Below are 12,666 nucleotides of genomic sequence, written 5' to 3' on the forward strand. Positions count from 1 at the left end.
AAATACTCACAGGAGCAAATATCAAGATAAAGTGTAGACAGAGACGGAAGGAAAGGCTATCCAGAGACTGTCCCACCTGGGGATTCATCCCATATACAGTTACCAAACCCAGACAGTATTGTGGATGCCAAGAACTGCATGCTGAAAGCAGCCTGATATGGCTGTCTCTTGAGAGGCCTTGCCAGAGCCTTATAAATACAGAGGCAGATGCTCACAGCCAACCATTGGACTGAGCACATGGTCTCCAATAGAGGAGTTAGAGAAAGGACTGAAGGAGTTGAAGGGGTTTGCAACCCCATAGGTAGAACAACATCAACCAACCAGACCCCACCCCCCACTGAGTTCCCAGGGACTAAGTCATCAACCAAGGAGTACAAATGGCTCCAGCCACATATGTAGCAGATGACGACCTTGCTAGGCATCAATGGGAGGAAAGGTCCTTGATCCAGTGAAGGCTAGATAGATGCCCCAGTGTAGGGGAACAAGGGTGGGGAGGTGTGAGTGAGTGGGTGGGTTGAGGAACACCCGCATAGGGGGAGGGAGGATGGAATAGGGGTTTTCCAGGAAGTGGGAAACTGGGAAAAGGTATAACATTTGAAATGTAAATAAAGAAAATATCCAATAAAAAAAAGATTTAAAAAAATTATTCACCATGAAGGTTTGAATATGCTTTGCTTAGGGATTAGAACTATTAGGAAGTAGGGCTTTTTGGAGTAAGTGTGGCCTTGTTGAAGGAAGTGTATCATTGTGGGTGTGGGCTTTAAGCCTCATCCTAGCTTCCTGGAAACCAGTTTTCTCCTGTTTGCCTTCTGAACAAGCTACAGAACTCTCAGCTCCTCCTACACCATGCCTATCTGAATGCTGTCATGTTCCCACCTTGATGACAATGAACTGACCCTTTGAACCTGTAAGCCAGCCCCAATTAAATGTTGTCCTCATAAGAGTTGCCTTGGTCATGCTGTCTGTTCACAGCAGTAAAACCCTAAGACATTCACCAATCAACTGTAATGACCATATTCTTTTATTTTACACATTCAGAGTGGAAATTAAAAGAGAGGTTAAGTTTTTTTTTAAAGAAGTTTGTTTGTTTAAGATTTATTTATTTATTTATTTATTTATTTATTTATTATATGTAAGTACACTGTAGCTGTCTTCAGACACTCCAGAAAAGAGAGTCAGATCTCGTTATGGATGGTTGTGAGCCACCATGTAGTTGCTGAGATTTGGACTCTGGACCTTCAGAAGAGCAGTCCAGTACTCTTACCCACTGAGCCATCTCACCAGCCCGAGACGTTAAGTTTTTAAGACTGATGTATATCCAACAATGTTTCCTTAGGCACATGGGCTTGGAAGAAGGTATACCTCAGGTTTCAAAGGGATAAGAAATGAATGAGTGACAATTCCATGAAGGATTCTGGGATGATTCAGGATTTCAGGGGACCTGGAAGAAGAGATTTAAACCTTAGATCCTGGAGATCTGGTGTAATATTTATGCTTTCAAATGTAACTAATATTTATATCAATAAAGACACAGGGGGCATAAAGTGAGGTGAAAACCTGCTAGCTTGGTGACATAACTTTATTTTCTTAACTATACATAAACTATCTATTTACAAGCCTGGTTTTACAATTAAACTGCTAGCTCTTTAGAAACCTTTCTGTGTCATGCTACTGAGCTAGTCTCCTTTTCTCTTCAGCTATTCCAAACCCAAGATGGCTCCTTAACTCTCTTTCCTTGAATTCTGATTTACCTGTATCCTGCCAGCTGCTTCTCTGTTGTTCCTGCAAACCCAAAGAGAACTCCCTATCTCTTACCTGGAGCTCCTTCCATAAAGGCTCTTCCAAGCCAAAATAGAGAGCTCTCAAAGGCCCGATTGCTATAAAAGAAGTCTCTAGCTCCTCCCCTACCCTTGGCAGACTGAACAATGTCAAAGTCATAGTTGGGGAAGGTGGGCTCCGTGCCAAACCATTTAACCTTTATGATGGGTAGCTCAAGACCACCCAGCTGACTTTGCCTGAATCATAGAGCCAAGACCACAGGACCTCTCCCAAGCAACTTGACTTAAAATAGTCAGAAACTTTAAATTCTTTAGCATTCTTAAACTATGGAGGCATTTAGAGACACACTCAAGTTGCATCTCTGTAGGACAAACCTAACCGTATCTAAAGAACACAGCTGTCTAAGCTTGTGTAGTTTGCTAACAATTAGGTTTTCTATGTACAATAAATCAAATATCCTATAACAATAAATCAAATATCCTATAACAATCTGGGCTTCCTAGGTTCTGCATTTCAAAGTATTCTGAGGTACTGGGAGGTGTGAGAGACTAAAAAAATGCCAAAGACATTAAACACTAATGCTTCAAATGCTACTTTACTTATGAAAAATGTCTTTGAGGAGATGAGTTAATTGAGACATAGGGAGATTATGCTGAGTTATATAGATGTGCCATCACTGTGATCATTTGTCCTTACAGAAGACAGAAACGGGAAGATTCCAGTCACACTGAGGAACAGCTCATAGGAATACAGACATTTAAAAGAGTTGATGTTGGCCTTGAGGACTTGAGTGACACAGCCCACAAGCCCCAGAATGCAAGCAGCCAACGAGAAGCTTGAACAGCAAAGTTATTCTGGTCTCCAATGGGACTGGGGCCATGGTCCTGCCCTGGCCTCCATTTGGGCTTGGTGATACAGATCACAGATTTCCCCTCTAGAAAGGAGGGAATATATTTCTGTTGTTTCAAGTCATTTGGATTTTTGTTAATGTTTTACAGCACCCACGGTGCAAGAATACAGGGGGTGCAGAGATGGCAGGGAGGGAGGGTGACCTCGGACACACTATTGCCCTCAGCTCTACAGAGATGGAGACCCCTCCGTCCCCTTTTGGGACAAGCTGAGCTGCTTCTGTTTCTCAACCTACAATGCAAAATGCTTTGGCTGAAAAGTCTGTTGTGAGCCTGGGCTGCGGCATGAGCAAACCTGTACTTTTTAAACAGATTTTTTTAAAATACAAAAAGATGAGAGCAGGGTCCACATCAGGCTACTAAATTGCATAAAATCTCATCCATGAGTCAGAATTTTGTAATGGGCCATATATTTTAACCCACTTGTAGCGTTAAGTATTTGAGAAAAAAAATACCATCTTAAAATTAGAACCCCAAAATTCCAAGTACGTATTTTATAAGATAAAGAGAGTCCTTTCAGAGAAGAAAAAAAAAATGAGGACAAGTTCAGACAGTATTTCTTTGGCTATTCTGGGGGAATAATTGGGCAAATGGGTCTCTTTGTACTACTCCCCAGTCCCGAGTGCTGACAGAACCAGTAAGCCTTTGTCCCAAGGGAAAAAGACAACAAAACCCAAAGCCAGACCTTCCCAAGTCAGGCTGAATGCACAGCATCCTGGGAGTGTTTAAACCAAGGAGAACATGGAGCCAAGATGTCCTCATCTTTCAAAAGTCTCTCCAGTCTCCTTGTGGGAAAGGCCCCAAGACCTCTCACTCACAGATGATGTCATCCTAATCTTACTTTACTATGAGTTTAGATGCTCCTAGGGGCATTCTGTTCTTCTGCTTATAGTGCCTGCTGAGCTGCTCTTAAATTTCCACATCTGTTTAATCTAAAGGAAACTTCTGATTTGTTATTAAGATTTTTGAAATATCTAATGAATTTTAATTGGCATGGCAATTGCCCGAATTTTGTAGAAGCACTCTGGGATATTTCAATACTGTTTGGTTTCTGACCCCAGGACAAGGGACTGATGTAGGGAGCCGCCCTCACATTCGCCGTTGCAAGATGGCGCTGACATCCTGTGTTCTAAGTGGTAAACAAATAATCTGCGCATGTGCCAAGGGTAGTTCTCCACTCCATGTGCTCTGCCTTCCCCGTGACGACAACTCGGCCGATGGGCTGCAGCCAATCAGGGAGTGACACGTCCTAGGCGGAGGATAATTCTCCTTAAAAAGGGATGGGGTTTCGCCATTCTCTCTCTTGCTCTCTTGCTCTCTTGCGCTCTGGCTCCTAAAGATGTAAGCAATAGAGCTCTTGCTCTTGCTCTCTTGCGCTCTGGCTCCTAAAGATGTAAGCAATAGAGCTCTTGCTCTTGCTCTCTTGCTCTCTTGCTCCTGAAGATATAAGCAATAAAGCTTTTGCTGCAGAAGATTCCGGTTTGCTGCGTCTTTCCTGGCCGGTCGCGAACGCGTGTAAGAGACTGAGGTTCATATTTTACATCTCAAAGGAGACCTGGCCTCCAGGTTCTCCCAGCATCCCTGGTTTAGCCTGTCCCCAATCCTGAACTTTGCAACCCAGGGGCTGGGCTGCCCTTCCCCGAGAGGATCTTCTCTATATAAACAATTTTGCTCCCTCCTGTGCCCCACTCCCCACTGGAGCTCACTCTTTGTCTCTCTCTCCCTTCTCTCCCCTCTCCCTTCCCATGGAGGCTTCCTTGGGGCTAGTGAACCCACTAGACTAGGAGAGCAGACTCCTAATAAACCTACATTTAATATCATCTAATCTGGTTTGAACCGGCTCATTTCACTGGCAGGGATATAACATCAAATACATGCATATAGTGTGCAATGATCAGATCAAGGTGACTGGCATATGCCTCACCTCATTTGATTGATTTCTCCCTCTCTTCCCTCTTTCTTCCCTCTTCTAGCTTTTCTTTTCAGTTTCTTTTCTCCTCCTCCTTCTCCCCCCTTCTTCTTCCTCCTCTTTCTTTCTGTTTTTTTTTTTTTTTTTTGAAGTGGGTTTTCTGAGTAGCCCAGGCTGTCCTGAAACTCCCTCTGTAGATAAGGCTGACAAACTCAGAGATCCATTTTCCTCTGCCTCTGAGAGCTGGGATTAAAGGCCTTCGACATTACCACTAGGTTAAATTTTATTTTATTTTTATTTGTTTTTTACTATATGAGTGCTCAGGCTGCACACACACCTGAATGCCAGAGAGGACATCAGACCCTTTCTAGGTGATTGTGAGCTACCATGTGGTTGCTGGGAATTGAACTCAGGACCTCTAGAATACCCTAACCACTGAGCTCTCTCACCAACCTCCACCCCCTTCTAGTTTTTCAAAGCCACTGGTTCATTAATTGTCCTTCACTTGCTTAAACTCTCAGGCTGCAGACATGGCCGAGGGAGGGAAGGGACACGGTCACAAATGGGGCCCTGCAAGTCCTGCACAGAGGCATCCTCTGGCTCCATTGCACTTCCCTGGGGTGGTGTGCTTCAGGGAATATGAAGGATTACGTGGACAAATGGGTAATCTGAGGACTGAGGTAACTGCTGCTGTCCCTCACTTGCTGCCCCTGAGAGATTCTTTTCCTAAGAGACAGTCTCCCCACCTCCAACCCCCGCTGCCACCAGATAGGACTTCCCTGTGGACTCCGGACTCCACCTATTGCTCCTCCAGCCCAAGGACTCAGCATGGAAGAGGCTACAAGTGGAACCAAATCCTAATTGGCTGCAGACTCGGGCAAATCCCACCAGACCACATTGCCATTGGTGTTACTAGCACTCACATTGTTTTCTTTTGAATTATATAATTAGTTGTCATCATAACATCCCACACTACAGAGAGCATTAGAAACACTGTCCCATCAGTTTTTGCCTTTGTTTCCATTAACACATACCTCTCCCTCCCACTCCCTCTGCCCCCAGCTTCCCTTCCTTTCCAACTCTGGAAGTACCCTTCTCCCTCCTCTATGCACTCACCTGTAAGAGACCCCGTAAGTGCTCCTCACTCAGTGGTTTCACTTCAACAGGACACCCTCTCTTTCATCCAGGATGCAGCAAGAGACAGAAATTCTTTTTTTTTTTGTAATTACTATTTTATTGTGTATGTCTACATATGTCCATATATGTGTGTGTGTGTATATATATATGTACATTTCTATATCGGTGTGCATATATATGTATGTATACATATATATGGAGGTACATATATACATATATATAGGTACATACACATACATATATAAATTTTCTTTTCCCATTCATTGTTGGGATTGTTCTATCTCTAGTTCGAAAACAACATATGCCAGTTCTTTCTCCAATCCTTGCTAGCATTTATTTTTTGAACATTTTTACAAAAGCGTGTTATGTTATGGGGTAGAGCTAAAATTTGCCCTGAAGTCTCTTGTGCTGTGGGCCTGGTCCCCAAAGCAAGGACATCTGGAGGCGGAGCTTTGGGGACGTGCTTGGCTGGATGGAGGGAAGATAGATGGCCAGGATCTGAGCAGTATCCCAGCCTCCTCTCTCTGTTTGCTGACCATGGTGACAAGATCAGTGTGTGCCACATGGAGTAAAGTCAAGGCATGGAAATCTCTGAAGCCAAAATAAACAACTCCTCCTTTGGGTATCTCAAGTATTGTGCTACAACAATGAGAAGCTCAATGCAAAGCCATTCTACCAACTGGAGCATGGTGCTATCTCATCCAATGGGTATGCTCCTAATGATGTGGAACACCATTTTCATACACTCAATCAGTTCTCTTCTCCTGATGTCTATTCAAAGCATTTGTTCACTTAGCTGAACTATTTGTTGCTATTTTTTGTCTTGTTATTTTGCTGTTGAATTTCTTATGTGTTCTGGCTGTGGAGCCTCCGCTGGAGGAATAGTTGGCAGACGGTCCTTTCATTCTGGAGACTATTTTAATTTTTTTTCCTTTGTAGTGTTGCTTTTTGGTCTAAATAAGTACAAGTCCTGCTTTCTGAAAAATGGGATATTTTATGTTCCCTTATAAGCTGCAGACTTTTGCAGCTTCTGAGAAGAAACTTCTCTTCAGAAGCATTGCCTGCAAATATTTGCCATCAACTTGTTCTTTCAATAAGCAGATATTCAATTTAAATGGAGCATATTCTCCTCTTAAATAATATTATTTTATTTTGTTATAAGCACTCTGTCTACCAACATATGGATTTATGTGGATACATGAAAATATACTTGATGTTGGGCTCAATCAAGCTCACAATTTAGTCAACCATGACCATGACTACGCAATATTGATTTATTTTTATAATCATAAGCCTATGTTGCATTCGTGAAGTAAATCTCACTTGATCATGATAGAGTATCCACTTTATATAGTACTGGATTTCATTTGCTAGTCTATGATTAATATATAACACACATATACTAACAAGCTATTTGCTAATAATTCTTGTGATTTGTGTTGTGCTGTGATTGCGTAGCTGAAGCACAGTGCATGCTTGCACATGTACAGCAGAGTGACCAACTGAGCCATTTCCCAGCCCCCAAACACCATCTTCTGAGGAAGGTTTAATTTTTAATGAAGACCAATTTATCAACTTTTTTGTGATCTGGGCTTCAGGGCTAATTTAGTATTTTAAGTCTTTTACTTTAAAAGTGCCTACTTGCTTTTTACTTTGTTTCTCTGTATTAGTATTTTAGGGTGTTCATTGAGGATAATAATCTATAATTCCATACAAATGCATAATTTCAAGTAGGAATCCTTTGGAATTAGCTGAAGTTAATGATTCTTTATTACGTGAAATTCAAATGTATTAAAAATAATAAGACCCCATATTTACAACTCAACTCCAATATTTAACAGCATAGCCTATGTTTGTTAAAGACATAATTGGGTTTTTAGGAGTCAAGATTTGGATTATTTTGAGTCACTATTATGATATTTTATGACGAATATATGACAATTAACTAATTAAGTGGCAGAGAAATGGCTCAGTGGTAAACACACTTGCATAAGCCTAGGGACCTGAGTTAGATCCTGGTCCCCTGGTGAAGGCAGACTGGGAGAACCAGCTCCTCAAAGTGGTCTTCTACATGTGCACCATGGCACATGTCTCTCACACACACACACACACGCACACACACAGAAACAAATAGATATAAAAAACACAGTATTAAGAATGGGAACGCTTCTGTGTTTGCTAGGCTCCGGCATAGTCTCACAAGAGACAGCTATATCTGGGTCCTTTCAGCAAAATCTTGCTAGTGTATGCAATGGTGTCAGCGTTTGGAAGCTGATTATGGGGTGGATCCCTGGATATGGCAGTCTCTAGATGGTCCATCCTTTCGTCACAGCTCCAAATTTTGTCTCTGTAACTCCTTCCATGGGTGTTTTGTTCCCATTTCTAAGAAGGGGCAAAGTGTCCACACTTTGGTCTTCGTTCTTCTTGAGTTTCATGAGTTTAGCAAATTGTATCTTATATCTTGGGTATCCTAAGTTTCTGGGCTAGTATCCACTTATCAGTGAGTACATATTGTGCGAGTTCCTTTGTGATTGGGTTACCTCACTCAGGATGATGCCCTCCAGGTCCATCCATTTGCTTAGGAATTTCATAAATTCATCAATGGAGGAGCTAGAGAAAGTACTCAAGGAGCTAAAGGGAACTGCAACCCTATAGGTGGAACAACAATATGAACTAACCAGTACCCCGGAGCTCTTGTCTCTAGCTGCATATGTATCAAAAGATGGCCTAGTCAGCCATCACTGGAAAGAGAGGCCCTTTGGACTTGCAAACTTTATATGCCCCTTACAGGGGAACGCCAGGGCCAAAAAGGGGGAGTGGGTGGGTAGGGGATTGGGGAGGTGGGTAGGGGGGACTTTTGGGATAGCATTGGAAATGTAAACGAGGAAAATACCTAATAAAAAAAAAGAGAAAAAAAAAAAAAAGAATGAGAACGCAAAGTATTTCATATGAAGGGGTGAGGCTCTTTGTTAGGGGCAATGTATTTACAGAAGCTACGTGATGTGGTAGAAAGTACTAGAACTAAATTTGTCCAGGTTTAAAATTGGGCTGTCATGCAGCGCTGTTTCTGAAGTCATTATGGAGCAGAAGAGCAGAGGGCTGGAAGAAAAAAAGCTCCATTTAGAGCCTCTAGTGTATCAGACACATGTAGCAAGGTAAGTTAAGTCACCACACTGGGACTGTGAGTGGCTATTTCTAGCCTATAGATGAGGACAACTCAGAGGCTAAATGAGCTACACTGACTCAGCTCTATTCAGTAGGCAAGCCTGCCTGGCCTGGTGAATCATCTCCCAGGAACATAGTACTAAAGCAACAGAGCTAGATGTTATCTCTAAAAAGTTATAGAAAGGACAAATGGAAATCTTTTGGTAGAACATTGGAAACACTTTTCTCCCCCTCCCCTCCCAAGGCAAAAGGGATAATGAGTATGGTCAGAAAGGATTTCAGCAGAGAATGTGAAATCAACTAATACTATTACTGCCGCAAGCCTGCAGCTGAGGACACTTCCTTGGATAATCACAGGTAACCTAGTTTGGACCCCACTATAAGCAAATTGCTTAATTTCTCTGTGCCTATTTCCTTTCTTGTAAGCCACCCCTTTACACCCCTTTAGCTTTCTTTCCTCTTAAAAGTAAAATAAGAAGCCAAATGATTCTGGCATGAATCCTGGTACAAAGGGAACTCAAAAGACTATTCAAGAGAAAGGTACAGGAGAAACAAATCTGTATAGATCTCACAGTAGCCTAGGAGGGTTTATTAAAATAGCCCTCATCTTTTGGTTTTCTTACGATTTACTTCTCTTTCCTCAAAATTGAAGCACAGATTAAGGCTATCAGTGAGTAGTCTTTGGTACCAAAAGACCTTACTACATAACAGTCTCCTTTCTCCTTTTTTCCTTCTTCCTCTGCGTGTTTGCTTGTTTTTTTTTTTTTTTTTTTTTTGGGTAGCCCAGGGACCTTAAACTCTTGATGTTTCCTCTCCACCTCTGGGATTTCAGGTGTGTGTCACCACATCCCACTGAGTTGACTGCTTTTTACAAGTTAACTTAAAGCTGTAAAGTAGAGCAGCAGCAAGATGAAGAGACTCCAATCCCATTCTTGTATGTAAGGCCTTGGGGAGCCTAGATAATAGGGGCATTTTCTGGCTACACCAACAGAGATGCTAACCCTGTTTGCAATCTTTCCATGTCATAGAACCAGGACAGGTTCCAAGTCAAACCTAACCCTGACTGGCTTCACAGAGACTTCTCAATTTGAGCATCACAAGAGCGCCCCAAAGGCAGCTCACTTGTTTCCTTTCTGCCTCCCTGAACTAGCAGATGGCAACTGAGGTCCTGACAGTGTTGGCCTTCTCAGTGAAGATGCCAATCATTTGGTTCTTAGACATCACTAACAGCATGCAGGATGCAGAGAGGCAGCATCCCTACCTTATATAAAGAACTCTGGAATGTGATCAAGTGTCCATATGGCTTGGCTTCTTGAGCAGAAGAAACCAATGCCTAGAAAGAGTGTCACACAGCTCTTTTAATATACCTCTCCAGAACCATGTTTACATTGGAAAATGAATCCCAGACATTACATTCCAAATGACTGTAACATGGGAACACCAGTTCTTGAGGGGGTGGAGGCAGGAGGATCATTTATACAAACTGCCAGATCCATTGACAGTTGGCTCCTTTCATAGTGTAGAACAAAGAACAAACAAATTTCTCTTTGCATATTCAAGGTTTATCTTGGGTCTCCTTACAGCGCTCTCAGCAGAGAAGCCTGCAGAGGAAACTGACATCCATGTTGTTTGTTAGTAAGAGTTTCTGATCTAGAAACCTAATTTTTATCTTTACAATAACTAGATCCCTATCTTTCATCCCACATAAAATTCAAAATGGATCAAAGACCGTAATTTAAGACCTGAAACACCAAAACTGCCAGAAACTATCTCACACAGAGAAACCATTTCAAGATAGTTACTGGTAAAACCTTTCTGAGCAGAAATCCAATAGCATAGATCTGGCAAATGGGACTACATGAAACTATAAAGTTTCTCCCTGGCATAGCAACTATTGGCAGAGTAAACAGACCGTGCATAGAATGGGAGGAAATCTTTGGCAGTTATTCTTGAGACAGGGTGCTACTATCTAGTACACACAAAGAACTGAAAAAAAAAAAGTAACCACCAAACATTCAAAACAGAGCATCAATAAATGGGCCAATGACTTGAACAGAGTTCTAAAAAGAAGAAATATGGGACTGGAGAGATGGCTCAGAGGTTAAGAGCGCTGACTCCTTCTCTAGAGTTCAATTCTCAGCAACCACATGGTGGCTCACAACCATCTGTAACGGGATCTGATGTCCTCTTCTGGTGTGTCTGAAGACAGCAACAGTGTATTCACATAAAATAAATAAAATTTTTAAAACCTCCTATTAAAAAAATAAATATGAATGGCCAATAAATACTTTTAAAATTGTTCAATATCCTTGGCCAGCAGGAAAAGGCAAATCAAAACTACGTTGTGATTCTGTCTCGCCCTGGTCAAAATGGTTATCAAGAAGAAGACAAGCATACAACAAAGGTTGGGAAAGAGCTTTAAAAGGAAGCCTCCTACAAAGGAGGGGTGTGGTGGTATAAGTGAGAATGGCCCCCACAGACTCATGTTTGAATGTTTGGTCTCCAGTTTGTGAAACTGCTTGGGAAAAGTTAGGAAGGCTGACCTTGTTGGAGTAGGTGTGGTTTTTTTTAGGAGTGGCCTTTGAGGTTTCAGAAGCCCACACTAGGCCCAGTCTCTCTCTGCCTGTGGATCATGATGTAAAGCTCTTGACTACCAAGGCAGCATCATGCCTGTCTATTTTCTACCATGATCATTGACTAATCCCCTGAAACTGTACCAAATAAATGCTTGCTTTAATTAGAGTTGTCTTAGATATGGTGTCTCTTCATAGCAATAGAACAGTCACTAAGGCAAATAGGTACCAGGAATAAAGTATTGCTGTGACATCCCTGGCCATGCTGCTTGTTGGAAAAATATGGAAGGCTCTGGGACTCTGGACTAGAAAAGCAGTAGAATGCTTTAAGTGGGCTTAATAAACCATCCTAGTGTGAACATGGAAGACAGTGGTGGATACCCAGCTCACGGGGTTTCAGAGGGGAAGAATATTAGAGATCATTCTTGTGATTATTATGGCTAAAAATGTGGATGAATTTTGCCCTTATCTGAAAAATCTGCCAGTTGTTGAATTGAGTTTTAGGCTAATATCACTCACGACTGCCTATTATTGACCGTGTTTATGGTTGTTAGTGTTCACTCTAATATCACCGATAAGGGAAATTTCACTCACGACAGCTTACCATTGACTGACTATGCACATGGTTGTTAGTGTTCATTCTTATGCAGATTTACTGTGAAAAGTACAAGTGGGGCAAAGAGAAACATGAAATGCACAGTCTGACGAGAAATGGAGCATCAGGTGGCCCAAGGAGCTGAGGTGTTTAAAGCAAAACCTGGTGCTAAATGGAATGGGAGTGGGGTGGGATAACTTTAGGGCAAGACCCTGCCCAGCTAATCCTTCAATTTATTAAAGGAAAAGGCCAGAGAGATTTCCTAGGTTTAAACAACAATATGCATCAAAGTTTATGCAAAAGTAATTTAAGGAGGAGGCCAGGTTCCAGTCCCTGCAGAACATGGCAGCTTCAGCCATTTGGTTCTGGATTACAGTCAAGCATAATACAGGAAAGGTGTTATGGAAAGCCCCTGACACCAGGCCTCTTACAGCAGAGTCTTCGCATGGAGGCTTGAGGAGGCCAGTGCATGAAGCTGGAGAGTGAAGCCTGGCTTGTGTTAGAGATCCCAAGACGTTGGAGATGCCAAGGAGTGCTGCAGACAGAGTGTGGAGCCAGCCTGACAGAGAGGTGGTTTGCAGAAATGAAAGCAACACTATA

The sequence above is a fragment of the Mus musculus genome, chromosome 1 (assembly GCF_000001635.26).
Source record: "Mus musculus strain C57BL/6J chromosome 1, GRCm38.p6 C57BL/6J".
NCBI lineage: Eukaryota > Metazoa > Chordata > Mammalia > Rodentia > Muridae > Mus > Mus musculus.